The 27,509-nt window shown below is 37.0% G+C and overlaps 1 protein-coding gene across 9 annotated transcripts in view; it reads right to left on the reverse strand.

Annotated features, from left to right (window-relative positions):
- The window catches only part of MECOM (MDS1 and EVI1 complex locus), a 565,106-nt gene that overhangs the window by 137,338 nt on the left and 400,259 nt on the right, over positions 1 to 27,509 (reverse strand). Inside the window, exon 1 of one of the 9 annotated variants that reach the window (XM_036851219.1) lies at positions 18,412 to 18,432. The exons of the other annotated variants lie outside the window; for them this stretch is intronic. The gene's annotated coding sequence lies outside the window, so the exon portion shown is untranslated. Of the gene's footprint in view, positions 1 to 18,411; positions 18,433 to 27,509 lie in introns of those variants that run through there. 9 annotated transcript variants of the gene reach the window in all.

Here is a 27,509-nt window from a genome sequence, read left to right on the forward strand (position 1 = left end):
AAATGCATTGGGAGGGGAGACCTCAGCACAAAAAGTCATTGATACAGATGTAGAACTGTGCAAACCCTGGAATAAAATGGCCTGTTTTGAAAAGGAAACAAGATTAGAAACATGACAATGTTTCATGATGAGGCACATTATTTCAAGATATGTCTCCAGAAGTGGGAATCAGTATGCATGAGGCCAGAGGGACTTTGTCACTGTGAAAGTGAGCCCAAAACAAAGGGTGGGTTTGGAGCAGTGTTCCCGGTGGGAACAATTGTTTTCTCATCTGAGATTCTTTCTCCCAGAGCTCAAGAACAATTGAGACAAATGCTTTCAAAGGTCAAGGGAACAGACAATGCTGGGAACTCCAGGGAACCCAGTGGCGAGTCCCCCGGTGTTTCCGTCACCACAGAGAGAACTGACAACAGCCCAAGGAGATTGAAGCGGTCTGATGAGAACAATCTCGCAGCGTTCCTGAGCAATTTCTGTGGTTTCAACGGAGTTCCTCCTCTACTGTAGTCTGTGCCGCAAATCTACCACAGATTTGGCTCAACAGATGATTTTCTTAAAAAGAATTATCTATGGTGGTTAAGCCATATTTCGGATGATACTCTAGCTGAAAGTCATAATGGAAATACTAGCACATGACTTATTTTTCCTAGCCTCAGTGCAATACCTGTTACCACTTAAATTGGATCATTTAAAATCACTCATTATGTGTGTGGATGTTATGATCAAGGAATAAAAAGGAACTGAAAAGTAGAAGAGGACAGATTACTGTGCTCTTATAAACTATAATTTATGCAGAGACCAGTTTTTCAAGAGGCTTAAAAAAAAAAACAGGGGTGTATTTTTGCAAGACTACAGTAGACTTTTTCAAGAAAGCAGTATATTAAAAATAAAAACAGGATAAAAATAGAAAAGAAATTTATGAAGGAAATTCAGAAATGTGATTATAGCATCACGCTAATGACATGACAATTAACCTCAAAGGCATTTCCATGCAAACTTCCCTTTCCAACATAAGTCACTTCAGGCAAGGAATAATCCTGTCAGGCTGAAATACTGCATACTTGGTGTGAGTCTAAAAGTGTTTCGGCTTTCTTCATTTTGTTTTTATTGCCAAGTTGGACAGCATTAGACAGAGCTGTTCTGGAGTTAGAAGGATACAATAGTCTGCAGTTTTAAAAGTTTAAGGTTTTTTTATGCTTTTAACTCAAATGTACTTTTTAAATCCCAAACTGGGGCGCTCTCGGAGCTCACACCATGCACTAATATTTTGGCTCACTGGGTATGACAACATCAGACACAGTGAAGATGCTATTCAATGTTTTTAAAATAAAACGCAAAATCATTTGATAAAATACATGCTGATTATACAGTCGAAGCTTTTCACACTCACATGTACGTGAGCGTTAACAGCACTGGCTTGAAAACTCTGGTTCTGGCTTTCTGGTTAATGGTCCGTTTACTTAGAGTACAATCTTCCAGAGGGATTCCATAAAAAATCTGCTCTGCTTGTGAAAGAAACTACCAACCTTACCAACCCCTTACACAGGAGCTGAAGAGCTTCCTTATGCCACCTGAAAATATGACGTGCTTAGCTGGAAAGTACCATCCCTGTCTGTGAGATGGCTGGTGGCCACCCAGACAGGCCAGTGAAAAGGCAGTCAGCAGACACCAAAGAAGCCACGATAGCATCCTAACCCCACACAATGAAACCGAAGGCCCAGAGATCACGTTCTCCAGTTGGCCATGGCGCCACCTGCTTGGCCTTCAGTTTCCAGAGGCAGGAGAGTCTTCATCCTGGATACACAGAGAGGCTGAGGATACTATCCCAGGTCAGCGGTGGTCACCAGATAAGGAGTCAGGTGAGGGTCCTTCGAGGTGAACGTGGCCCACTGAGCTGATGAGGGCCTGGATGTGGGTTCTATTTCTGCCACTCTCTACAGCCTCTGGTCCCCTCGTGCAGGTCATTATTAAAAGCTGGGCCTCTGAGCAGCTTGGCTGAGGCAGCTACTCTGATCACGCCCTGCTGACAAGATCCATGAGGATGAGATTCTATGTATCTCAGAAGCCTCTACAATCAGGCACTGTTGTGCTTTAAATCATACAAATATGAGACTATTTTCTAATTAATTGTATTGATTTTCTATTCCTTCAGCTATGAATTCTTTTCATGTCATAATCTAACGTGGGTCAAAAAATATTTGTGGGGCTTCCCTGGTGGCGCAGTGGTTGAGAGTCTGCCTGCCAATGCAGGGAACACGGGTTCGAGCCCTGGTCTGGGAAGATCCCACATGCCGCGGAGCAACTGGGCCCGTGAGCCACAACTACTGAGCCTGCGCATCTGGAGCCTGTGCTCCGCAACAAGAGAGGCCGCGACAGTGAGAGGCCCGCGCACCGCGATGAAGAGTGGTCCCCATTTGTCACAACTAGAGAAAGCCCTCGCACAGAAACGAAGACCCAACACAGCCAAAAAATAATAATAATAAATAAATAAATAAATAAATAAATAAATAAAATTAAAAAAAAAATATTTTTGAAGCATGGAATCGATTAAATACAACACACCTGAACAAAGAAAAGTCCAAGTAAAAGAAGATTAAAAACTTCCAAAGAGCTCAATTTAATTATATTTCTGAGTTGTCTTCTTCCACTCCACAGCATTTTCTGTCAAGGAAGAATTACTTCAGGGGGCTCTTTATAGGTTATACTTGAATACACAAATGTTCTCTTTGAATTTACCTCTCATCTTACAGAAAATTTCTGGGATGTCTTGAGGCAGCTACATCTTCTCAGAAGCCACTAACTCACATACTCACCTCACTTCCCCCTAAGCCAGACCTTTGTTACTTCAATCTGCCATCTTGGCCTTTCTCTGAATGTTCTCTGTTAGTGCCGAGAATAAAGAAAAAAATTCTGCCTTGCAGGCTCCCTTTATCAAGTATACCAGTTTTTCCTTTCTTGAGAAATGGGATAGGAAGCATCTTGCCTCCTTAATGATATGATGATGCAGTGATCGCACCTTACACAGAGGACAATTTGCTTTTCTTTAGAAAACTAGGTCAAAGGTGGTCTTCATGAGGGATGTTATAAATAGACCAGTCTTCCTAAAGGAAGTTTGGATGGATTTTCAAGATACCAATTCATTACTACTTAATTCCTCATTTTTTATTCAATCATTAAAAAGATGTTTAATGAATATCTATCAGGCTCTAAATTAAGGTTTCTCCTCAGAAACCCAAATCACACATTGAACTCTTTTCTAGAATGGTTAAATCCTGCTCTGAAGGAACTCACAGTACTGGGGCTGATTGGCTTGGCCTCCAGGGTTTTGCTGAAAAGAGAAAGTGGGGCTTCCACCTTTTAGGGTCCATAGTCAAACTTTTACCCTAGGCCTACTTTTATTTCCTCCTTGGTCATTGTGATGGCCAATCATTGGCTCACTTTCCCAGTAGACAAGGACAGTTGCTGCCACATACAGAACTACTTCTCACTGACCCCCCTCCCCATAAGATACTCAGTGACTTCTCCCACCATGAGCATAAATTTGTTCTTAGTATTAACACAGCAGCATAAATAATATAACTTATTTTAACTTGCCTTTGGAACTTTTATCTTACCACCATTCACAGACATTTTTCTTTAAATACCTTTTCTTCCCTTATCCTTCATTCCATCATAAGAAGTATGCCCTTTCTAAAGGAGTCCCCACATATTCTTGGTCGCAATGATGTCTCTCACAGTTCTGGGTGTTATTATATCTATAGTCTTGATCTCTCAGATTTCTCTCAATTATAGTCTCCTATTTTCCTTTTGTTGTGTCTATTGAATCAGATCGAAAGCTTCTCAAAAGAAACACAGTTCATGCACTAATGTATGTATTTTGTTCGTTCTTTCATTTATTCACTTTTTCATTCATCCACTCATTTATTCAAAAAACATTTATTGAGCACCTACTTGCACCAGGAGCTGGGCTAAGTATTGGGGATGAGGAAGTAAACAAGATACTCGAGTACCCTGCCTTTCAGGAGCTTATATTCTGGGCAGGCATGAGGAACACACCATAACAAGGAAATACATAAATAAACTAGCAAGATACTTGTGGCCCATGGTGATTGCCATGCAGAAAACAAAGCAAACAGGATGACGTGATTAGGAGAAACAGAGTAGGAAACTTTAGACAGCTGTGGTCAGAGAAGTCTCTACCAAGGAAGTGATATTTGAGCCAAGACCTGAAGCTGGAAGAGGTGCCCCAGAAAGAGAAATCTTTAAGAAGCAGAAAGGAAGCCAGTGTGGTTGGAGCACACAAAGTGAGTAAAGGGAGATCAAGAGGTAAAAAGACAAATAACCTATGGCCTCATGGCTGGGGAAGAATTTGGATATTATTCCTTACAGCAAGTACTCACTATATTTTTTATTGTTTGCTTAATGAAATGACATGCAAATGTAAGTTTCTCCTATAGATTTGGTCTAGTTTGTCACAAATTCACAAAGTTCAGTAATAGGGGTCTTTTTCATTCTAAGTGGTTAGTCCTATCTTTTCAGCATTCAAAATTTGACACCAGATGATGCCACTTTAAAGCCATTCTGGCACAAGTTCTGAGGAGCCGAAGCCCACCTTGCATGGTACCCTTGTACTTGGAGATGACATTGCCCCCAACCCAATGCGTACAGGTCAAAATGACGGGCCAGTGTAGCTAGACCCCAGAAGAGATTTAAAGCTTTTCCTCTTCTCTGGTCATGTGAGAAGGAATTCAGTTCCAGGGGTTCTGTGAATTTCTCATTTTTCTCTTGAATTCACCTTTTTGAGTTATTCTAAATTCTGGCGGGCTTTCTAAAAGACCATACCCCAAACTGCCATTTTGAGGCCATTCTACAACAAAGTGAAAAACAACTTGGACACAAGAATCATGTTTTTTTGAAATTTTCCAGCTGCACTACTGTAACCTATTATTTGCTGTCCTTTCAAGCATGATAGAAGCAAACCACAACAAAAGCTTTTGTTAGGAGCCAATTTAATAGCTGAAAGGTTGATCTTTAAAAAAAAAAAAAAAACGGGGCAGGAATCTTCAGAGAACGTAAGCACTGAAATTGGCATAAGAATTACACAGTGAGCTGTGAATCTGGAGAGAGTAACATCAGGCACATTGGTAGAGAGTAATACGTTTACAGGAGGAAGTGAGTCACAGAGGGAGTATAGGGGACTATGGCCCCATTTTACATGGAAATCCAGTAACTATTTGAAAAACATACATACATATATACATCGTTCTCAACGATGTTTGTGGTGTGTTTTCAAAATGAGAATTTATAAAAATCAAATTCTTGAAAAGATTTCTATTAACCACACTATTCAAAGCTTCAATGAATATTTGATTCAGGCCCCAAACACTGCATGTTGCCAGTTTTTCTCAGCATAAACTCTAGCATGCCCCTGTGCCAAGCTGATTTTAACAACCTCTACCTTTCTAAGCAGCCCTTTCATGTAGATTTACTTGAAAATGGCATCTCAGCCTCTTGTCACCTCATGTTCTCTTCCAGACCATTCACCCAGGTCAGTTTCCTGGCAGGTCCTCAACAAGCAGTTGGGGGTTCTTCGTAGACTGAACTTGGAGTAATTATGCTCTGTAATTGTGGAGTCAGGGCCTGTCTCCCAGTTAAGATTAGAAATGCCAACTCATTTCCTGTTTCCAAATCCAAACGAAAGATACTGACGTCTGATACTGATTCTCCTACATTTCAATTATTGTGGGGCACCCTGGAGCTGCCTTTGAAGGGTTCTCTTTATAGTACCTGGGTCCCCAGCATAGTGCACAATCCTGGACCAACACCAGAGAATACAGAAAATGATTCCAGCTATCACATTTGATAACTCTTCAGGTCATTTCGCCTAAATTCTGGCAACCTGGGTCATATGGAATTGCGAATCTCATCTGGAGATGGACTTATTATTGGGTGTTTTGTAGAAACAGGAGAGCATCTGCAGAAAAGGGAGTTGAGAGGCATTTGGCACGTGTTAAAGGGTAAAGCACCTTCTTCTTAATTGTACAGATCCTTTTATTTTACAGCACATTAAACTTTAAAAGGAAAGGTAGCAAAGTTGAGCATCTGTTTTTTTCTCATATAAATTCAACTCCTAATAAATACTAAGCAGAGTTTCCTCAGACCCAGTTGTGGGCAGATAAGCAGTTCCATACACACAGAATTAATTGCAGTGCTCTCTAAACCTCCCTCGACTGTTTTTTTTTATTTCTCTGCCAGTGAAATCAGCTTTTGTCAATTGCGTTTTGGGAAAGATGACATTCCCCAAGAGAATCATAGCCAAAATAAACAGGGTTAAGATGGAGAATAATACTAAAAATTATTACTATTTATTCCATACTACAGGACCTTCCACTGTAAAGCACATTCTGCACCTAAATTAGTCACAGTAATACGATTTTCATGCTGGAAATGAACCTGTGCATGTCCCCCCAGTTTCCTGACTTTGGAGGAGTAAAATATGTGTTGCTGGTTATCAGATTTTTAAATGTATTTCCCTTTCACATCCACTTCTTTCTCTTGAAAGTATCACAAAATCTATAACATAGTAGATAAGGTTACAAACTGCCTGTTACACTTTATAGTGACAGCTGTATAACTTTTAAAAACTGAAATGTAAAAGTGTCCCTTTGGGTCAACTTCGTACAGAAATGTGTTTGTGGTATAATTTTTTACAAAGAAGAAGATGAGACAGATTTTTGGGGTGGACACACAGGCCCTAAAATAAGGGGCTTATGAAGCTGTGCGTTCACCATCCCCCAAAGAGGTACTCTGTGCCATCCAAACGATAAACACTGGGAATGATGTCAAGGGTCATCTGGCCCCTTTCTCTGCTGTCTTCTTTTGGTTGGGAAAAATCAGCGTTTTAGATTCCATCAAGAGTATTCAGTATCTTTAAGTTAAGCAAATTGAATTAAACTATCAATTTAGTCAATTATGTCATTGAGAAAATGATGGGAAGAGAAAGAAGGAAGGCTAGAGATAAGAGATATAAAAGCAATTTAGGAGGAAAACAAGGAGAAAAGGGAAAGAAAAGAAAAGTAAAAGAAAGAAAGAAAAGCAAAAAAGAAAAATGAAAGAGAAGGAAATGAAAGAATCCATTTACTGTTAGATTCTATGTTGGTTAAAGAAAATTCTAAGAAACATTAAAAATCCTTTAGTTATTTGCAATCACTAAGTTGATCTGTTTGTGTGCAAATCATTTATTTGCCATTGTGTTAAGTAAGTTAAAACAGTAGCCCAACTTCCACTTCTTTTTTGTCATTGGCTCTTATTCTTGGCCGTATTTCACATTTCAACCTGCTCACCATATGTGTACATACTTATGCTTTCTTTGCCACTAATTGCTTCTTTTTTGACAATACCATCTATATGTGCATAGTATATGGCCGTTTTTATCACTCTAAGCCTATTAATGCCCAGACTTATGGTTCCCAGAGGAATTAAAATTAACCAGCTCTCTAAATATTGTTCATGAGTTGGAAAACTCCTGTATTTTAGAATCTCACTTCAGTTGTTTTTAATTGGTTTGCAATATTTCACCCTTCAGGGCTTGCCCTTAACTTTTCAAAGTCTATATTAAAAAAAATTTATGAGAGTGATATGAAAGGCAAAACTTAGGAAAAATAAACACTGCTTTTGGACAATGATAGTACTTATTCTATGATTTAAAGCCTGATTTTATAGTTTGGTAGAGACTAAACTCCTATTCATTTTCCACTAACTTCTATGATCATCAATGAGATTTTTACCTGTAAATAAGCTACCAGCCTAATGTGCTCTATCAGCAAAACATACAGGGTTCTATATAAAACCAAATTCTCTTATGGTGAATTTCTCTTTTAGAGCTAGAGATCCCTAACACATTAGTTTATTTTTTGAGTTTGTCTTAAAATGTTGCTTTTTATTTCTAGAATACAGAAATAAAAATACTTAGCTTTTGAAGAATGGTCACTTTGTATGACCCATAAAACAAATCACTGACAAAATTCCCCTAAATCCCAAAGACCCATTTATTGTTAATGACAAATGCACGCACGCGCACACACACACACACACAAATACACACACAACTCTCAAGTATATTAATAGTGTTTACTATTCCTCAAAAATAAAGTGATAGGTTCTACAGATAAATGATAACATATCTAAATTAGAACTACAGATTGCTATGTTTCTGTAACCAGGGCAGACAGAGGAAAATATTAATTTTGTTTATAGAAAGAACAAATGAATTAATTAATAATAATATGTCGTAGTCATGTAAAACAGAGATCTTTTATATCTTCATTCTTAGTTCCCCCAAATAACAAAAAATTTACTATCTCTCCCTAATAAGCCCTAGCATCAAACCATTTGGCTTAAAAAATAAGTACTATCAAGAAATTTTGAGCAAGTACATAAAGCTTGGAAATGCTGGCCCAGCCACAATATTTCAAGCAGAAACTTTTCTTCACAAATAAACTTTCTCTTAGAGTTTTGCAGGATAAGTAACCACGATGACTCGGATTTCAATGAATATTTGTTAAATAAGCGAGTAAACGGAGAAATAAATGAATAAAGTGGAGAAGTAAAACCACATGGAGGTATCAATCGGAAGTCTATAAGAGAAGAAATCCACTACCAGACTGATTTTAAGTAAGCTTTTTCACATCTCAGATGATCTGCTATGTGCATATTTCCTACACTGACAAAAACAAAATGCTATTCAGAATTTCCCAGATTGGGTGCCCTGTGTATCTCAAAGAGCTATCATAGGAAAAGGGCAACCCTGATGGATGATAATCAGTGAACAAAAACACTTTTTTAATTTATGTAACGGTGCTTTTCTATGTGAATAAGTAGCATATACTTGTACAATAACAAGTGGCACGTGATCATTAATTGTGAATTCCGAGGTTAAGAACCTTTGACTTTGTGTGCATGAATATTGAGACACTTCACTGTGCTCAGACGTTCAACAAACATACCACTCGCTTTCATCTACGCTGAGTCTGTCACTTGACTTTCGACCTTTCATTTGGCACTGTCCTGTCATTTCTTTGGTTTTGCAAATTCTAGCTTCTCACTTGACCTCTCCATTGTGACCTTTCACTTGACCTGTGATCTCATAAATTCTGAAATCTCATACATGTAATTGGGGAAAAAATAAACAAAACATCTGGATGAAGCTCCTCCTGAATTAAGTCTGAGTAGATGAAACATAGAACCAAACACTTCAAGATGTCTGAAAATAACTGGATACCCATTAAGATGATATGTAAATGGTAAAAAATAACTTTTTAAAGAAATGACCATAATACATCAAATTATTATAAAATAGTTCATAACGGTTAAGCTATAAGCAAAAGATGCAGAATTCGCTTCCGTGAGAATATTTCTCTGGTCTGATCACATTAAAAAAAAAAAAAAAAAAAAAAAAAACTAAATTACTCCAGTTAAAAATGAAACACCTTTAATGTAAGTAATACTGAATTTTATCATCTTATTACTCAAACATGGGAGTCAGAATTATTGTGTAAGAGGGACCAAAAGATTTTACCTAGATAAAGATTGTGTAACTCACTACAGTATTCAATATAAAATTGGGTATAATTTAAGTGCTATCTGATCATCACTCACTCTCTATAGCACTGTTTTATTATCTTTGTAGCACTAATTAACATCTGAAATAATCTTTACTGATGTGCTATCTGTCCCTCCCCCCTCGAGTGCAAGCTTCACGAAGGCAAGAAATTTGTCTGTTGTGGGAACTGCTGAGTCTCCATCACCAAAAAGACCATCTGGCATTTTCTAGTTGTTGAATATTCGTTGAATAAACAAAAGAATGTCTACCATAAATGCAAGTGTCCTCTCCAAACATCACTTCACATAATTGCACACCAGAGCAGAAGTCTAAAGTAAATCTTCCTAGCTAATTTTAAAGTTTTAATTACAATTCACCCATTTTTCAAAAGTCCAATACCCTTTAAAATGTATCCTGAGGTTTTCAATATTGGCATCTTATTTTACTTTTATTACTCTTACCATTAAGATATTTTTCTCCTACAAAAACAAAGACCCCCCTCAAAAATCTCTAAAATTAATCAATGTTGATTACTATTCTCAAATGCCAGCTCTAGTACAGATTTAAGATTTAAGTCACACATCTTGCTAATTAGAAGAGTCATGTTCCTTTCATTAGATTTCTGGATTCATATATTAGGAAACTAGTTTAGATTCACAGTGATATGAAAAGAGTTATGAAACATTAGAGAATACCAAGTTTAATGTTTTGCCACCTGAAACGACCACAAAAAATTTATACTTAAGAATGTTCCAGCTAAAACTTACAATGCACTTCAGATTACTGTGGAAAGCTCAGACAGAAACCACAAAATAAACGAACAAACAAAAAAACTGGACTGGACAAAATAATTATTGGACAAAATAATTATTAAATAAAACAATTTGAAGGCAATCTCTTCCAAAGGTTCGCTAGAATATCACCTGGACTTTGTTTTAAAAGTTTGCAAAAGACATAAAACTGATCAAAAAACCAAATCTGATTGAAAGTCAACTTCCTCTTAAATAAGATCTTCCTTTCCAATTAAGGAAATTTCAGTTTGAATATTAAGAAAGAAAAAAGTGAGTTTTCACTTTCAAAATGGTGATAGAATAACAACTATGACTATTTACATCCAGCATTTAGTCATTTAACAAAAGATTATAAACTGATGAATGCTAAAATTTAATATAATTGAGCCCTTAAAATTTTAACACCAAATAAATACCAAGAATGTCTTATGCTTATTTAAATCTTATTTGAATATATTACATCTTCAGCGTAACAGGTATGTAATAAGAATCTATAATACCAGATTAATAACATATATTTTTGGAATGTAGAGGAATCCTCACCTTTTATGGGTTACAAAATACTGAAAGAAGTGTAAGAAATGTGAATTGCTGTTAAAGTGAAATTTAAACTAATCACAAAACCAGAATTTTCTAACTTCCTCAAGCTAAGTTGAATAAATGGTTCAAAGTTTGGCTAAAGTTTGAGGTTCCTTCTTGTTTAATCCAAAGCAGTTCATTTTTCCTTAAAGGTAATCAAAATAGTCAGACATGGTACAAATAATTTTGTTGGAGGAGAATGATGTCTGTGGTTTATTTAAATAATGTAATACCAATAAGGGGAACTTTAAGGAATATTAGAGTATTTGAAATATATAGAGAAATAAAAATGGCAAAACAAAAATATAAAAGAAAATTAAGTACAGGAATAATTTTGTAGATGCCACTGATATATTGGTCATACTAACAATATAATATATAAAGAATAAAATCTAAGTAATAACTGTCAAAAAGAATAGCTCCAAAAGTTAACCTGAAGGGAAAACTATTAACTATTTAGGAATATATATTAAAATATAATCAAGATTTCAAATAAGAAGTTCTGGAATTTCAGATAAAAAACTAATATGGGGACTTAAGGAGATATTCAAGTTTTTTGACGCCCTAATAAATAAATTAACAAGGCTACTATTTCTGAGTCATAGCCTACTTTAATGTATTAATGTAATCCAAGAAATGGTATTTTCCTAAATAAGTAAAGAATAGAACACCACTTACATTTTAAAAATTACAGAGAAATTAGTAACAGAAACAGTTGTGGATACTATAAAAAGCAACGTGGAAATTTTGAGGAGAAAAAGGACAGAGAATCTAAATCTATTGTGTTGATATAACAAAGCCCAGACTTAAAAACAAAAGCAAGGTTTGCTGGCTTTACTTCTGCTTTAGGTAGAAGCTTTTTACTACAAGAATTCAACTGCTGAAGTTCATTTCCTGTCTTTAATTCTAAACGAGCAATTTGCTGATAATTTCCTGTCTACATTTTCATAAAGTAAAAAGAACATGACTGGTTAAGCTTAATGTTTCAATAACCAAATAAACTTCAGCAAGCATAGTTTAGGAAATTAGACAACTATCTAGAAACTAGTTTTATGGTTATAAAATGCCTGAAAACTGTTTATCTCCCCCAAATGTTTGAAAATATTCTGAAGGCCTTTGTGATTGCCTCTTTGACCCCAAAACAAATAGAGCACCGTTTCTTTGCCTCAGTGGGCCCAGAGCAATTAAAGTCAAAAGGGTATGAATCCCCCTGAACTCTGAGCTGTCCCAACATAAATGAGGAAGAAATTACCCCTGGCTTGGTTTTAGCCTACAGCACGCCCCCAAACCCTCCACTAGATCTTTTTGCCTAAAGTAGAAATTTGCTTAACTTGAACTTTTTATAGACTATGCCCTTGGACCCATGGTTATCAGCATTTTTGGTCGAAAGTAAACTGGTGCATCACTAAAAGGGACCCATCTGAAACCTAAGTTAAGCTATCAATTAAAGATGAAGAATCGCTCGTTACTATTGCCTTAAAATGAGGCACCCTCTTTCTCCGGTTGAGATCGCAAACATCTATTACAGCATTTGCAGAAGTGGATCTTAGGAACTGTGTACTGTTTCCAAGGCTCAGAAGAGGGCATAATCCATAAAACCATGAAATGTGGGGACATTTGATAAAACTTCAAGAAATGCCAGTTTGTGCCACCACCCACCTCCAGGTGCCAGCCAGTGGTAGAGAAGAAGTCAAATACTAATTACAAAGGGAGACTTTATTAGATTTGAGGGGAACAGATGAGCCCAAATCCCCCTTTTTACTATCTACTGTACACTTAGCTAATGCTTTCTCCTGTGAGAAAGGCTTAAACGGTAAGCACAAACAGCACAATGAAATTGTAATACTCTCTCAGCGCGGACCTGGATTATTTCAGCCACCAGCAATGTGAGCAGCTGCAGGTGTGGCACTAAATAAAGTAATATAAAGTGTCTAAATTGTAACAGTGGAAGTACTGTTTCAAGATCCTTGTCTGCTTTTTATTAATAGTCAGATTCCTTGCTATCAGCAGCCACAACTACCTTTACCCTATTATTCAGCAACAATATTTTGATAGGCAAAGATCTATTAAAATCACTGTTGATATTTTGTGACCATAGTCATTTTGGAGTCGAATAAGCGTTCAATCTTCTCACAGAAGGGGAGAACGTAAACTTGTGATTCAGGAAAAGAGGAAACCAGGGGTTACAAAGGTGGAGAGGCCAAGTAGAATGAAACAGACCCCCTCCATCAAGTAAAAAACTTGGCAGGATAACTAGAAACAGACCAACCCTAAATCTTTGGGTTCATGAGCCTTTAGTAACATAATTAACTGAAATAAAACTAATATTCCAGTGTTAAGTTTCACCTTAACATACATCAGCAGTTATAAGTAATAACACCAGGTATAAAAAGTTATAATCAGAAAGTATTCATTTTGTTTACAGAATATACCTTAAGGGAAGGTGAGACATTCCTTAACGCATTCGCGTAATTTCTAAAAAGGAGAAAAATTATCTACACAAAGAGAACTGTCAACTTTCCCTTGCTTTTTCTATCAAGAAGCATTACTTTTGGGGGAAGGTGGGCTGATCACTTATTTGAAGTTTCCTACAAAAATAGAGAGCACCAGATTTCCGAAACATTTGTTCTTGAGAAAAGAACCACTAATACCTAGGAAAAAAATGTTGAACAGGAAATGTTTGACCAATGTTGCATCACAAGATATCAAAAGAATTTCACTTTGGCTACTTCAGTGAATCAAGTCAGGACATTCTTGATTTTTTCACAGTCTCGAGCTTCTACAAAATGAATTTTTTAAACAAAATTAGGGACACTAAAATTTTTCTAAAAGTTTCCGATGAGTGAAATAAAGTGAAACTCTTCCTCTAGAATGAAATGTAAAAATGTATTAGTGCTGAGAGAGTAGATAAACAACATTAGTGATCTGTGAATAGCATTCAGGAAATTCCATTTATCTGATGAGCCGCTGGCTAACGGAGCAGTGTTTCATATGTCACCAGCTAGCTAAAGCTCCCCATTGTGTGCACAGATTTCCTTTAAAGGCATTTTAACATCGTTTTGCACATTAGGAGATAGTTTCCTTAGAAGTGAATGGCAGACCCAAGGAAGGAGTCTTCTTCCTAGTTTTCTTTTTAAATTGATGTCCGTCTGCACCTCACAGCACAGTAATTCCACAAATCCCTAACTCAGGATCCTTGTCATAGGACTGCCTGCGGCAAATCAGCCCATGAGTTTCTTTTTGAACAAGCTTTCTTTTAACACTTAAAGCCAGGGATGATTTAACAGAAAGTGTCTCAAGTCGGTGAGCTACAGCCCCTTTAGACTCTACCCAAACAAAGCTACTAATGTGTGGTCAGTTTCTTGGCAACTCCAGTCCCGGCTGATAACGCCCCTGCTTGCTATTCTCCAAGGAGCCGGCTGCTGGAAGACTGCTCGGAACCGCATCCCCTGGTGCTCCTGACGCGGGCGATCCCCCGACTGCTTGGCGCCAACCACAACATGCTACCCACCGTGAGAGAGCAGGACGCAGGCTGCTCTAGTCAGGACTTATCGTCTATCATACTGATTGACGAAACCAAGAGTGAGCAGAAAAAATAAACACGAACAGAGGCTGCAGTGTATGGGCCAGTCAGCTGGGAGTTTTAGTATTTGGCCTTGGTGATCCTACTCTCATGGTAGGTTATCTTTTCCTTGTGCTATCATTTATCATAACTTTTGAGGGCCAGGGAGAGAAACAAACCTACAATTTTTCTATTGGTTACATTCATTAGACTGCTTTCTTTTTTTCTTTTTTTTTTCTTAGCACTCCTTCCTTTGCCCCCCCCCCCATAATAATCCCATCCCCTCAATAGTATTCCCCAAAGAACAGGAAAAATTAAATCTCAGTACAGTTCTCCCCCTTTTACTCCTTTTCCAGCATAGATCATTGCAAGTAATTAACCTTTGTTATTCCATCAAATCTAGAATGCAAGCCTCCATGTTCATTTACTTAAGTCAGACCTAGTAATCAATCTGCTTCTCTAGCAGCTCAACTCAATGAAGATCCTGGATGTTGTTCAGTTATTCGGATTACTAACATCTTCTTCTTAAATAATGGCACTTGACTTTTTCAGGCACAGACCATGTTTTGTATTGGTCTTGACAGCCACTATAAAGTACTCCCCCAAGTGTCAGTAACAAAGATGATTTGTATGTGGCTTGCAGTCTTCCAGTGTTCTAATAGCTTTCTCATTCCAACCCAGGAACATGGAACACAGGGCAGCTGGTTAAAGCTGATACAAGCATTTCTTCTCTCAGCAGGCTATTCTTGCATAACCATTTATTTTGCAAAGTTTTAAAGTGCCTGAAGGATTTAATTATGTACATAGACAACCCCTATAAACTCTATTCTAGGGTTTTATTGACTTTTGTGCTGGGCAGCTCTTAGGCATTTCAATTAAGTGTTTTTATAAGAAAAACTACAATATTGTAAAAAACAAAATTCTTTATAGATACTTCCAAACAGTTTTTTTTTTCCCCCATTCTGATTGAATAAACTCTATTTAATTGACAGAAAAAAATTCCAGGTTAATTCAAGGTTTAGTTTTTCCACTTTGGAAGAATATAGGGTGGGAGTCCCACACAGGTTTGGGAAAAGGGACCTGCCAATATCAGTGAAGGAACCAGGGCAGAGGGAGGGGGACAAGATGAGTCTGTAACATACTCTGAAGAGTCATGAGGCTACCCGATACTGAGGAGTTTACTTAAACTCACAAGGTAAAAACCAAAATGCAAAATTTTACATGTTCCACTTAACAAGTGCAGAATAATAAATTACCAAATTCATTTGGAGCACCCGCCTGACAGGTCTAACCCTCAAAAGTCTCCAGGAGACCCTAAAGCCGCCTTTGTCTGCCTTCTTCAATTGCAGGGCTCAAGTATTTACAAGACTTCTGCAAACCTGCCTTCATTACGATGTGGGATATTTCAGTCCCAGCAGGTGGCCAACAGGAGACCAGACCTGCCCCGTGAAATATGTGATACTTTTTCATATACTTTAACCAGAAATGTGCCCCTCTGCAACTCTCCTAACTGTTCTAATTTCCCTTTCTCCTCTTAATCTCCTCAGCAAGCCATGAGCTTGCATTAAAATCTACCTAAAACATTTCACCCACAGGCAATGTAATTCTGAAGCAAGCAACCAACATTTCACAGCTCTGGAGTAATAGATTAATTTGAACCTAATGCTGCTGTCGTTTACTGCTCCAAATGTTCTGGGGTAGACATAGCCCCCAGGCATGGTGCTGTGGCATGCACAACTTTGGGAGCCGGAGCTACAGTTGGCTTCACATCTGTGCATCACATTTGCCATGTGCCTCATTATCCTGCACCCCACTGTGGCTACCTGTCCCCCCTCAGCTTCTCAGCCACAGGCGATCCCATTTTTTTCCCCTCCAACTAAGAATCTTTGTTCTCCTTCTCACTTACTACATTTTTGCGAGACCTCTGCACCCAAGCCGTGGGGATTCAGTCCATGTGAACAGCTCAGGCCCTTTAGACTCTTAATTCTCCATTAGGAAGAGGAAAATCACAGCATTAAGTTTCTGACATGCCACTGCATAAATTGTGCCATGTGCAGAATCTACCAGAGTCTGTGACCAAACATGGGAGCGTGTAATAAAGCCTGGCGTTGTTGGTTTTGACTTTAACAAGTTTGGTCGGTTTCAATTATCTGTAAGCAAAAAAAAGAGTAACTTCCAATTCCAGATTTAAGGGGGACCAAAAAAATATTCACAGAAAGGAAAGATTGTCACAACAGAAATTAAAACCAAGGGTCTTGAGCTATTTAAGGAGTCAGCATTTCAAAGCATATTGCCACAAATAGTTGACATATACAACGCCCACCACACCCCCCCCCCAAAAAAAACACAAGGCTTTAAAAATACATGTAGTAACCAGGCCAAACAGCTGCTTAAATTTTAATCCTGCTTAAACAATAAAAGAATGGTATGACTCTTTTATTGGTTTTCCATTGGAAGTGTTTGGGGCACCCATTTAACAAGAGACAGAAGAAAGTTTCAGTCCTGCCAAAATTATTTAAAATATGCAAAACTTAAATAATATCTGCCGTTATTATTTTAAAGTGTAGGTGTTATCAATAATAATAGCATCAATAACGAAATATGTAAAAAGCAACAGAATACTGGTGTTTAGATATAGAAAAACCACCATCCTTGCCACAAGATAGAAGAAAAAATTCAAACCAGAGGAGTTAGCCTCAAAAAGACCAAAGCTGTGAATAAAGAAATTTTAAAACTTATCTACGTATTACATATGACAAGCTGGATTTAGACAGTAGTCAACACGGAAGAAAGGTGGCTTAGAGCTCTTCAGTTATTTACTTGTGTGACAGGAAAATAACTTACTGTGGGAGATAGGAAATTAATTAGTTTTAAATGATCATTTTCATAAAACTAATACTTTAAAAGATAAATCAGATTCAAACAATACCAACAACCGATCACTCAGATTTTTAATCCCTCAGAGGAGAACAAAATTGAGGTCTAGGAAGAGAATTTTTTAAATGCCTTCCCCAAGTAGAAATATGCTTTGCTCTAGAAATTGTATTGGATTTCCACACCTCCCCACATAATCCTCAAAATCTACACAGTACAGAGCATTGAGTCTTGTACATTTCATTATATGCTTGAATTAATTTATCCTATATGGAATTTGTTACCTTTACAATAAAAAAGTCGCTATTCATTATGGAGAGTGGACAGATGGAACGTGTTCAGCTTAAGACATCAATAAGAAGAGAGGGAAAAACTTATAATCCATGAGGCACAGCTTTCGCCATCTGGTAGTTCCCCACTTGTCTGCCAAGACTTTTTCCCCAAATAAAAGTGAACGTTTCTCTTTGGAGTTAATGGAACATTCTTAGATACTGACCCCGAGCCTGATTTATTGATAATCAGCAACCATACAATTAAAATATTTTCCAAAAATAATCCATATTGTAGGGGAAAGTTTTGAGCCTAACTGAAAAAAAAATTAAAACTACTCTTTCTCTAAAAGCATTATCAGATGAACAAAACAGTTTTTTGCTTTGATAAATAATAAAGGCCATTGAACAAGTTATTTCATCCCCTAGAAAAACACATTGTAAGCTACACAAATACAAAATGGTGCAAAAGAGAGGCTGGCAGTCTCAGGCTCAGACTATGTTTACACAACATTCCCAAGCCCTTTATCTGGCAGATGATGCCTGATGTGGAAGGCAAGAGGCTCCATGGACAGGTACATCCCAAGCCACAGCTGTTACAGCATCCCTTTACCAGGACGCAGCACACAAGCCTACCACTCTTAGAAATATGTTAAATGCTATCATATACTATAAAACGTAAGTAAATCATCCCACCTATTAACTAAAACAGTGCATATACCCTTTTCATGTGTTTACCTCTCCTCCTATGTGTCTGCTGCCTATTGCTGTTGTTCTTTGCAGTAAGCTCTCTCGTCATATGAAAGACATAGGGCCAGTTCTTTGTTTATGAGTGCACTAGCTCCAGATCCTATGAATAATATTAGGAAACATACACCCATTTCTCTGGCAATTGTCTAGCATTTAAAAAGATCCTTGTGTGGAAGAAAAGCTAACTACCTAATTTTTGTATTCCAGGATTAACAAAGGACTTTACTATAACAATGTAACAGCATATAATGAAATGTACAAGACTCATTGTTACAACGTAACAATGTTACATTGTGACATTGTAAGTTCTTAAAAGAATTTCTAAAATTTATTAGCAATTTAGACAATACACATTTATTAAACACTTACTATGTGCTTAGCTCACAACCCCCAAAATGTGGACTAAAATGTGATGGATATGCTATAGTACTTTTGACACTGAGAAATTTAAAAAAGGAAAAACCTTACTGGCATATATATAAACTGAATTTTGGGACACCAAGGCTGACTACACAAAATATATTTTTCTCTAAATTGCTCTGTTAAAAATGTGATGGAATAAAATTAAACCAAAGCTTGAATCAATATGATACCAGCTAGGTGATTGTCACCAGTTGCTCTACTGAGCTGCTCAATTTCCTCGCCTTTAAAATGAGAATTATTATAATGATACCTACATCATAGAATCATTATGAAGATTATTAAGATAATACGTGTAAGAGCTTAGAATAGTATCTGACACAGCATAAAAATAATATATTAGCTATTATTATTTTTATTAAGTTTGCTTTCAGAATTTTTAACAAATTTTAAACCATTTAACATCATTGGAATCATATTAAAATTATTTGTGAAAACTACCCCAAACCAATTAATCCAAATCTATGAGGGTAAATATAATGTGTAGCTAGAATTGAGACCCTCTGATGAAGATGTTAAAATTCTACAGATTGGCAACCCCCAAATGATTTGCTTTGGTCACTTCCTTGTGTTCTCCTGCAGCAAAGCCTAGCTCAGTGATTTGCATATAGTAGATGTGCAATTATCAAATAAAATAGAAAACTGCTAAATCTACCTCTCAGTTTGCATTGCATGAATTCCTGGTCTTAGAGTCGTTTCTACACATGGTAAAACATGTTCAAGAATGCATTCCTAAGCATTGTTCAGGGAATACCCTTTTGTCTCATATTTATTTGACATCTCTCCATTCATCTCTTCCTTCAGTACCATTATGGGCTGAATTACATCCTCCCAAAATTCATATATTGAAGCCCTAACCCCAACCCAATACCTCAGAATGTGGCTGTATTTGGAGATAGGGTCTATAAAAGTGGTTAAGCTAAAATGAGTCATTAAGGTGGGCCCTAAACCAATCTGACTGGTGTCCTCAGGAGAAGAGAAAATTTGGATGCACAAAGAGGGACCAGAGATACACACACACAGAGGAAAGGTCATGTGAGTACACAGAGAGGTGGCCATCCACAAGCCGAGGAGAAAGGCCTTGCAGTCTGTGGTATTTTGTGATGGTAACCTTAGAAAACTAATTCAACTCTATTCATCTTCCCACTCATTGACTCATCCATGGGTAGGGTTCCAGGATCCCCCTCTCTCACAAAGGTTCTATCGCCTAACATATTCTACAATGTATCATATTTATTTATATGTCTGAAAGCCCACAAAACTGAGATATCTTAAACTAGAGACTATCTAATTTATCCTTGTCTACCTAACATCTACCCATGTACCTGGCATAATTGCTGAATGAATGAGTGAATGAATGAACAAACACCAAAATGATTACCAAGTCAAATAAATGAATAATGAGTGCTTATAAAAAATGGAAGAGAAACTCCCATAACAGAACCTTTTCTGACTGTTTCAAAACCCTACACCTGATATGTAGTGCCACCTACTAGCGCCACTGATAAGCAAAGCACACGGACATAAATATCCAAAGAAAAAGACAGAACAACACACAGTTCTATGATCTCTGGACTACTATGCACAATTCAATCAAAAAAACCTACAAATATTCCTTGCTTAAGATCTGCAAATCTTCCCTGGCTCCTTGCCCGAGGCAGAGGTATGTTCACTCTAATTCAAGCCAATCTGTATCCTTTCTACTTTAAGGACTGTAAAAGTGTTGCTGAGATTTGAAAATCTGGCCTGATATGGCAACGAGCTTTTAAAAACTTTGATCCTTAAGAATCTATTTTTAAATAAAGTTATGTGGTAATAAAATGTGAAAGTCTGGACTGCATTGATATGGAATTATGGAATTGTTGATAAGTAATAACATTTTGGGTACAATGACTTTAAACATAATTTAAAGCCAAACAGAGTCCTAGGATACCACCGCCGTATTATGGGCATTTTCTATCACTCATTCATAGCACAAAAAGCCAGAAGGTGGCCCTCAGGGATTACACACAGTGTAATGACACAACAGGGAATTAAGGTGAACCAACCAATTTAAGTTTCAGTCTCTCCCCTTCTATAATTGACTGGAACTGAGGTTACAGAGCCTCCTTCAAAATTTGTTTTAAAAATACAATAAAACAGTGTGAGCGGACATCTTATTTTTATTGGTACTTACATTCTGCATACGATTAAGCACAAACTTGCAAAGAATTAACCACTCCACCAACCCATTGGATCTGTTATCAAACTTGCAAGAGCCAGGAATGTTTTGAAGGGAAATGGGGGCGGGTGACCTGAAGCCCACTCCCTTGGGTCAGTGCATGCTGGGAGGGGAAATGAGCTACAGAGCAGACAATTTTCAGCTTCAGTGGTTTTACTTTCTTTACCAGGCCTCACGAAAACACACTGACAAAACAAAGGACACAAAATTAATGACCCATGCATTCTGTCAATTGACTCTTAGTAGCAGTGGCCAGTTCACCTTAATTTTTTTGTTCACATTGAACATGTAGCCCAAGGCATTGGTTAAGGTTCACTTAAGAATTCTTCAAAGGCATCACTTGGTTTTCATTAATTTGTTAACTGTAACTTCTCCTTTCTGCTGAGGAACCCACAAACCAAGTGAAGGCCTTTATACAAAAATGAAAGAACAAAAGGTAAATGTTTGACCAACCAGCCCTTCTTTTGCCTCCAGAGCAATCATTTCTCCTTCATGAATATTACAGTAAATGATATCCATCGGATTTGTCTAGAATTTAAACTATATTTAAACCTTCTTGATTTTCTCAGAAATCCAAGTGTCAACTCACAGCTATTGTAGAGGGATAAGTAACACTGTAGCTTGTTATTTATGTGAGTAATTATTTCCCAAAGACTGTGGTCTTTAACCAATAATTTTTTATGAAATCTAATTTGAGCATACATGAAATATGGTCAATATTTGGCCTTGGGACTTCCCTGGTGGTGCAGTGGTTAAGAATCCGCCTGCCAATGCAGGGGACACGGGTTCGAGCCCTGGTCCAGGAAGATCCCACATGCCACGGAGCAACTAAGCCCGTGCGCCACAACTACTGAGCCCATGTGCCACAACTACTGAAGCCCTCACGCCTAGAGCCCAGGCTCTACAACAAGAGAAGCCACCACAATGAAGAGCCTGCGCACCGTAACAAAGAGTAGCCCCCCGCTCGCCGCAACTAGGGAAAGCCTGCGTGCAGCAACGAAGACCCAACACAGCCAAAACTAAATAAATAATTGATTAAATAATTAAATTAATTAATTAATTAATTTAAAAATATATTTGGCCTTAGATAAAATTTAAGAATCGACAAAAAAGCAATAAGAATTCAAAAAGATGTATAATGGAACTTAGTACTTTTGTACCTGTACAGAAATTATACCACTTTTAAGATGATGGTAACACTTTGCATTGAAATTTTCTTTCACTTACTGGCGCACAATGGACAGTTTGATATTACAGTAAATTTTTCTATTTGGTCAAAAGTTACAAGAAGGTTCATCTCTATGAACATCTTTCTTCGTAAAATCGCTAAAAAGTTGAACAGTTTTCCAAGGACACATAAATAATGAATACTGAGGCACCAATGGCAGGGTTAGAGTTTTCTTTATCAATTTGAAACCAGAATATAGGGTGAGGCAACAGTTGCTTTCAAGCCTCGCAGGAAGTTGGTAGTTTCAACATTTCTCTTTATTAAAAAACAGTATCAAGACAGTTCTAAGTGTGACGGAGTCTACCATGAGGCCATTTGGTAGTTTTTAGCAAAGGAAATGGATCCCATGAAGCAAATGTACCATTCCTTTCTAAAAGCTTCTCAGACAGTTATAAAATATGATAGCAATGCTTGGTTGGTACAACTTCACATTAGTTGCATCTGTCAGCATTTCCATTACAAACCCTTGATTTTCAAGGTTTTATAATTCAGCTGTGAAAAGTTGCTTTAGAAAGAAAGTTGGCAAGGCAGTCTCAGCCAGGGAGTTTATCAAATCGAACAAATCTTTGTTTAGCTATCTCTCAGTTCTGTGAGCCAAGGTCTACTCCCAGTTAGACATGCCAAACTTCCAGTGACTTCAATGCCAGAGAAAGGTTTTTTCTCTCTCTTTAAATTCACTTCACAAGAGCTTCTCTCATTCTTGCTTCAGAAGCCGCCAGGATCCAGCTCATATCCTGTGTAACCCAGTGGGAGAGGAGCCACATCATATGTAACCCTGTAGGACATATGAATCGAGTCTTGGCCAAGTGTCTCCGGCATGAAATGTGGTCAGCACTACAGAGAGATGTGGAACTTTTGAATATGTGTGCAATTAAAATGTAGGCACATCATACTACTGCTTGCAAAGTGAAGTGGTACTAATTTATTAAAAGCCTTGTTGACTGTGGGAGCATGTGTGTGTTTCAGGGGAGTTCTAATTACTTAGCATATGAATTTATTGCTACACTGTCTTTGAAGAAGCAGAGGAAAAAAGACAATCCGAACCTGTATATGTATATGATATATGTATATATGTATATCATGTATAGCATACCTGTTGTATAGTCTTTGATATATATTTATTTAATTGAGATTTTGATGTTGGAATTTATTATAAACGTGTTCTTTCTCAGAAGTGGGTGTAGATCAGTTCTAATCAAATATAAAATTACACTATTTATAAATTTATAAGAAACTTAGAAGAGATAGCTCTGGACAGGATAGTATAATAGTTCATTTTTAAGATTGTATCAAAATATTTTGTAAGATATTTATCCTTACATGCAATAAATTTCATCTAGTTATTCATTTAGATAGATATACTAGTCTAGATATCTTTGACACATAAGAATACAAATCAGACAAAAATTCTTCACAAAATCAATTTTAAGTTTGAGAGAGGAGGGAAGACATACGTGGAGATTACCATGATAAATGCCCTAAATGCTAGGCATCAGAAGAGAACAGAAAAGGTGTTTCAGTAGATCAGAAAGTGGAGATTTATGGGATATGCCCAAGGGCATATTACTATTAATAAATCTGTACTACAATTTAGTAAAATATTTAAATATAGTAACATTCAAATATTTAAATTTGATATAAAACAAGTTTAACATTTACAACTATAATGTATAGTTTTATAAATACTTAATTTGTATATTTAAATATAACATCCATTGAATTAATAATAGTCATGTCTCAGACTAATTCCTTCCTTATTAACAGTTTACACTTAGAAGTATCGTCACAACAAATCTGTTAACAACATTTGAGGCTGTGAATTTACACATTCCAGGTAGCTGGCCTACAGAGGCACTAAACGACACCATATGGCAAATTCAGGTGTCACCAACAGTTTTATAAAGGCCTGGCCTCGTCAGAAGGCTTTTGTAGATGGCAGGCTAGCAGATGGCTAAAGCCAGGTATGGTTTGGGTTTGTTCAATGTCTTAATCTATTTTCAAACTCTGGATTTGGCAAAACCAAAACCACATTTTGCCAAGTACTTTCTCCCTTAATTTTTAAGCCCATGTGCATTTTCAGTGAAATTTAATCCATATGTTTCTTATTTTTTTACACTTAACTCATCAAATATTTTTCTGTAAGAGCCATTTGACATTCAAAAGCCTTGTGAGTCTTTTTTAAAACTAGAAGTTTTTCAGCTTTTTTTTAAACTAAAGGTTTTTAGCATTTCCCCCCCTCAAAACAGGAAGTCGCAATCTGCCAAGTATAAATGAATGTGAACATGAACACAATATGTTAATCCAATGCCAAAAGGCTTGAATTTGGTTGGAAACTTCAACTTCACAAAAGTGCCCACAATTTTTAAAAAAATATTCCTTTGTGAATCTGTCTGAACCTAGACAATGACTGACAGAATTTGAATTTTAAAAAACGAACTTTACCAAAGCTGACCAATGAGAGGGGCAAGAAACATCTCTTCAGCATTTCACAAAAGGAATTCTCATCATCCATTTGTAAAATGATCAACTGCTGTTTCTTTCTTTCTTTAGCTATTATATTTCATTTTCTAAAAATTGTTTGGAATATACACCAGTAAGAAATAAATTAATTATCAGGACCTTAAACTTATATATTTTCATGATAGAAAGACATAGATTTATGTATTATATATTTATTCAGAAACTTTATTGCTTATGGAATACATCAGTGTATACTTCATATTATTTTTTGAATTTATATATTTGCAGAACATTTTTCCCAGAAAAAAAAAGCAGTGATAATTTTTAGAATGGCTTAATACAACTTAATGCCAACATATAAATTCAATAGAAATGTACTTAGAGAAGCAACCCTAACAAAGAAGCAATCAGACAGCCTACCCTCATTACATTTTATACTTTGTAGCCCAGCCATATTTTACACAGCTAGGCTCATGGCAGGCACCCAATACATTCTTATCAGATTAAGTTGAATTGAATCCGATAGCATAAGTGATGAGTTATATTGTGATGATCCAAAGAATAATGACACTGTAATTCCTATAATATATTTAATAATTTCTTGTCAAAATCATATATATAAGTTATTCCTCATAACTATTGTGTGATGCCATTTTTTTATCAATTCAAATTCTCTCTTCTGAGTTCCCATGGCCATTAAGTTACAACTATGTTTTAGCACTAAGTTTCAGGGAGGAGAAAGTGAAAATCTTCGAGTGAACATCTGAAATCAACCAGAAGCTGTCATTGGGAAGCAAAAGAAAGGCTGAGGTCTATGGGTGTGATGAGTCATCTAGCACATCCCAAATACCTTTCCAGGAAGGCAATCCCCGGAACTCATCATCAGAGGACTCGGCCTCTAAACCTAGGAACCAACTTTCAGCTTTTACTCTAGCCCAAAATCACTATTCTCATTTTCCTTATGACACTCAATAGATATCTCAATAGATATCTTTTTTCCTTTTTCATACCTTATATGAAAGTTTGTCTGAAAGTAATATTACCATGTTTGTCAAGAACACGAAAACTCAGGAAAGTATTATTCAACTTGGTTTCTTTTTTGTTTCTGAGACAATGTGCTGTTAGAGTGGTGAGGTCACTGTCTGAGATTCTCAAGCCAAGAGATGTTCCAAGAGTCTCTCCTAACCCAATTCAGCAGATACTCATTTGTTCATTCACCAAATGCTGGTAAACACCTACTTTGTTTCGGACACTCTTCATGACCAAAGTTCTTGCCCTCTTGAAGTTTACATTCTAATAGTGACTTCACCACTTTAATAGCACATTACCTCAGAAACAAAATGACTTTTGCGCATTTCATTTTATTTTTAATATTGAGAAATCACACTGAATGCTACTTTCCCAAATTTTCATGTTCTTGACAAACATGATAATATTACTTTCAGATAAACCCTCACATAAGGTATGAAAAAGGAAAAAGATATCTATTGAGATATCTATTGAGTATCATAAGGAAAATGAGGAAAGAAAAAAAAAAAAACTTTTGGAAAACATTCCAGAAGACTTAGAATGTTCTAGGGCAATGAAAAAAGTTGTAAGTGGACAGAGAAGGCTGATAAATGATGCAAACAGGAGAGCAGAATGATAGCTCTAGGTGTAGTCTTGAACTTCACCTAGTCCAGCAATGGCAAAACCAGGACCCACGAGTGTCCTTCTCTCCTCACAATGCCGTGGCTAGCTTTGCTGTTAGCAGAACATGGAGCCAGATCACAGATTCTGAAACTGTCCAAAGGATCAGAGATCTACCAAAGCAAAGGATGCATGAGAGTTGAAACCTATTTGACTTCCCTGATAATCCATCTCCTTCATGTTTAGATAACTTGCCCATGGTCACACAGCTACTAATTCTTCACATTGCTTGCAATGGTTTTCATAATTGACAGAGAAGCAAACAGCTTAAGTTGGAAGAGAAAGGAAGGCTGATATCCACCAAGTGCCCAGGACACAAAACCAACACAACATCTCACTTAACACACCAATCTTGTGAACTAAGTAGTATCCCTTTTATACATTAGAAGCCCATGCAATCCTTCCTAGTCAGATACCATACCTAAACTGCCAAAACAAACAAACAAACTTGCAGAATCTGGTTTTTCTCTGTGCTTGTATTGCCCCTTTTGGACACTAGGTATAGGCACCCTCTCACGGGGGACGTAGGTAGTTGTAGATTATTGAACAAAACAAAATGGTGTAGCTCAGGGGAAGCCTCGATGATCAGCCTCTTTATTTTTCTATTTCCTCTTGAGGTAAATAGGCTAGAAGATGTGAAATAGTTTGATCTCCTTGGAAGTAAGATGTTAGTTTAGAAGCTCAAAATAATCTAGTCCTAATTTGCTATGGCGGCACAGACTTTATTGGTCAAATTCATTACAATTGTCTAGTGTTTGCATCAAAATCTTGTGTTGTTATGACAACCATTTTCAAGCCCTGACTTCTGTATTGTGGCTTAAACGTGATAAATTCCCACTTTCAGAAGACATCCAGCTGGTAAGCTTACTTCAACTGCCAAGATGATGTCCCACAATTTCCACATCTGCTTCAACTCCTCTGTCACAGCCTCATTACTAATTTTTTTCTCCATTTTTTAAGAATTGGGATAATTTTGTTTCCCTGGAGCAGGCTGTAAGTGCACACCCAAGTCAGACTGTTATTTATGAGTGGCTTCAATTTACGGATGAGATGTGTTTGTACCTTATG

The sequence above is a fragment of the Balaenoptera musculus genome, chromosome 4 (assembly GCF_009873245.2).
Source record: "Balaenoptera musculus isolate JJ_BM4_2016_0621 chromosome 4, mBalMus1.pri.v3, whole genome shotgun sequence".
NCBI lineage: Eukaryota > Metazoa > Chordata > Mammalia > Artiodactyla > Balaenopteridae > Balaenoptera > Balaenoptera musculus.